Consider the following 3,630-nt stretch of genomic DNA (forward strand, 5'->3'; position numbering starts at 1 on the left):
CATCTTCAGGGTTACAGCTTCCTCTCTCTATCTCAGTCTCCTGCTTCTAGGAGCTTCTCAGTGCAGGGATCTCAGGTCCATAATATACGCTCGGCTCTTGGCTGTTCTTCCTTGATGGGAGTTGAATCCTCCTCTTTGCTCTGGAACTGGTTCTCTTTGAAGGCAAAATAAACAATCCCCTTGGTGAGCCACAATTACCCTATCACACAGTCCTGCCCAAGCACCAGGGTGGATGTTATAAGACCATGGCTAGAAAGGCCACACAAAGTAAACAATCACATCACAGTACCTTGGACTCATTTTTCAAGTGAAGTACCAAAAATCCCATACAAACAGATTGGTAAAGAATATAATCAACAGCAAGAACATTTTCATACTTATGTTTTCTGTATTTGGAAGAAATCTATAGCACTATTCTTATTTTGCCAATTCAAAGGGATCACAGAGATTAGTGGTAGATGTTGCAGTACCAGAAAACTCTCTGGTAAAACAGTCTGTGAGCAGTCTTACAAACATGGATATTCCACCAGAGTCAAAAGAATGACGTTACATATCATCAAAGAGAACATTTCAAGATCTAGCCTGAAGTACAATGTTGTCACTGATAGGCTAAAATCCATACACTTACAAGGAAGACTAGTTTATATGACTATTCAAATTTATGCACCAACCACTAATGCCAAAGATAAAGAAATTGAAGATTTTAAACAACTTCTGCAGCCTGAAATTGATCAAACATGCAATCAAGATGCATTGATAATTACTGGTCATTAGAATGTTAAAGTTGGAAACAAAGAAGGAAAAGTAGTTGGAAAATACAGCATCGCTGAAATAAATGACGCCAGAAATCTCATGAAAGAATTTTGCAAGACCAGTGACTCATCCACTGCAAATATTTTTTTTCACCAACATAAACGGCAGCTATACACGTGGACTTTACCAGATGGAATACACAGGAATCAAACTGACTACATCTGTGGAAAGAGAAGATGGGAAAACTCATATCATCAGTCAGAACAAGGCCAGGGATCGATTGTGAAACAGACTGTCAATTGCTCATATGGGAGTTCAAGTTGAAACGGAAGAAAATTAGAATAAGTCAAAAGGGGCCAAAATATGACCTTGAGTATATCTCACCTGTATTTAGAGACCACCTCAAGAACACATTTTACGTGTTGAACACTAACGACTGAAGACCAGACGAGTTGTGGAATGACATCAAGGACATCACACATGAGGAAAGCAAGAGATCCTTTAAAAGACAGGAAAGAAAGAAAAGACCAAAACGGATGTCGGAAGAGACTCTGAACGTTGCTCTTGAATGTCGAGTAGCTAAAGTGAAAGGAAGAAATGATGAAGTTTTGAGTACTGAGACGCCACCAGTGATCCCTCTTACAAAAAAGACCAGAAAAAACAAGTGAAGCGATTATATTTATGACAAGCTAGGAGCCCTGAACATCAAAGGTAAAGTTAGAAAACGGAGTCAGCGGCAGGGGGAGGGAGAGACTATTCAGAAGTGGAGAGGAGTTACTGGACCTGAATAGCCAGGAACCCTCAGGCACCATTCCCTGGAGCGACTGCAGTGGGGCTGGCAGTAGCGTTCCACAGGCGTTTAGCTCAGGGAAGGACAGCAAGTTGCACAGACTACTCACACCTCCAGAACAAGAGAAGAACGGCACTCTCAGCAAAAGGTAATTACTTGTGTTTATTTTACCTCACCCCTAGCCCCCAAGCCGGCTTCAGTGGCTGTCAACTTCCCTGGGCCTGAGATAGGCCCTGGTACCACTCTCAGCCATTTTTCCATCCTTGAAGAAGGTATAAGTTCACAACTGGAGGAAAGATAATCTGCCAGCTCAATTAAGCTGGGGAGCTCAGGACACAAGCAGCTCTTGTTCAGGCACAGACAGTCCATGGGCTTTGAATACCTTTCACCCCAGCATGGACCTGTGTGGGCCCATTTCAGGAGAATAGGCCCTTGTTGCCAGACTGCAACTGTTTCAGCTGGACGGTGGAAAGATGGGTGTTTGATGTTTGACACTGCTTTGCCTATTAAACAGGGTCTTCACCTACCCACATCAGGGGCCTAAGGACTGGTGGTCCCACCCACAATACCTAGCCACCTGTGACAGGGCTCCAAGGGTAAGTAGTACCTCCCAGAACTTACAACCCAAAGCATTGGGTACCCACTGCCCTTCTGCAGAACCCACCCGCGTGCTCTACAGAACAGGGATGCACTTTCCTCACAGACACTCAGAGGACAGCTGTCAGACCCCTGCCTTGATCAGAGCCTGACCCCCTACTGCAGCCAGATACTTCTGCCTACACCAATAACCCCTGCCCCTCTAAGACTGTAGGACAGAGCCTGTACCACACACTTTATGACCAACTACCTGGGCACCTGAGTTGAATGCATACAAGAAAAGTAAATGAACTCCTAGGCTCATATACCTGGTAACAGTGCTAGCCATCTGGTGATAGTACATTAGAGCTTCAAAGGTGAAAATAATCAACCTAGCACACTCAAGCAGCTTATTTGGGAATACCAAAACTAAACAAAGGAAGAAGCTAGGATACAAAAAGCAAGCATAAAATAAACTAATACAATAACTTATAGATTGCTCAGAGACAACAGTCAATATCAAATCACATAAAGAGGCAGACACGGGGGCAGGACCAAGATGGCTGACTAGGTAGAAGATTCCGCTTATCCTTCTTGAAACAAAGACTCGAAAAAACAAGTGAACTGATTACATAAAGGACAATCTACAAACCCTGACCATCAAACACAGAACTAAGGAGTTGACCTGAGTGACGGGGGAGCGAAAGCCACGCTGCAGCAGGGACCGCTTCCGGAGCCAGTGTCCCACGCCACAGCCTTGAGCCCTCGCGGTTTCCTGGTGTCAGAGTGGTGGGGCTGATTGTGGTTTACTGAGACAGGGAAGAACAGATATAGGCCTAACCCTCAGGACCAACCTCAGAGGGGACCCAGGCAGCACACGCAGGCTCCACACAGACGCGGCTGACAGGGAAACGAAAAACTATAGGGAAGCAGCGACTGGTTTTGGAGCCTGGAGTGCAGCGTCCCAGAAAGGAAACCTTGGTGCTGGGCTTTGGACTAAGTGTGGGGGAGCCAATTGTGGCTTCCTGAGACAGTGTGAGCATGGATGCAGCCCTAACCCTCTGGGACAGTCTCAGCAGGGATCCAGCCAGCACACACGAGCGACACAATGCTCTGGAATCTCAGAAAAAACAGTTCTCACCAAACAACATAAGTAACTTTGTATATTTTGCCAGGCTACTCTCTTCTATATATCTGATTCCACCCCTCATTGCCCCAGCCAGCTTCATTAACATTGGAATCCTCTGTGCCAGAGAGTGAAGTGCACTGCTGAATTTTTTTTCTTCTTTCTTTTCTAACCCATTCTCCTGGCCTGAGAAAAGCAGCATTTAACAATCAAAGAAAAAATCCTTCCCTGACTTCCCTAAACTGAAATAACAGTACAGAATCAGCTCCATCCAGGCATTAACAGACCCATAGTCTTTGGCTTTCACCCTACAGGTAACTAGGTGGCTATTATAATGCAAAGGCAATTCTGATAGAGATCTGACCATAATTGTTTTAGCTCAGCA

The sequence above is a fragment of the Loxodonta africana genome, unplaced genomic scaffold, assembly GCF_030014295.1.
Source record: "Loxodonta africana isolate mLoxAfr1 unplaced genomic scaffold, mLoxAfr1.hap2 scaffold_354, whole genome shotgun sequence".
Taxonomy (NCBI): domain Eukaryota; kingdom Metazoa; phylum Chordata; class Mammalia; order Proboscidea; family Elephantidae; genus Loxodonta; species Loxodonta africana.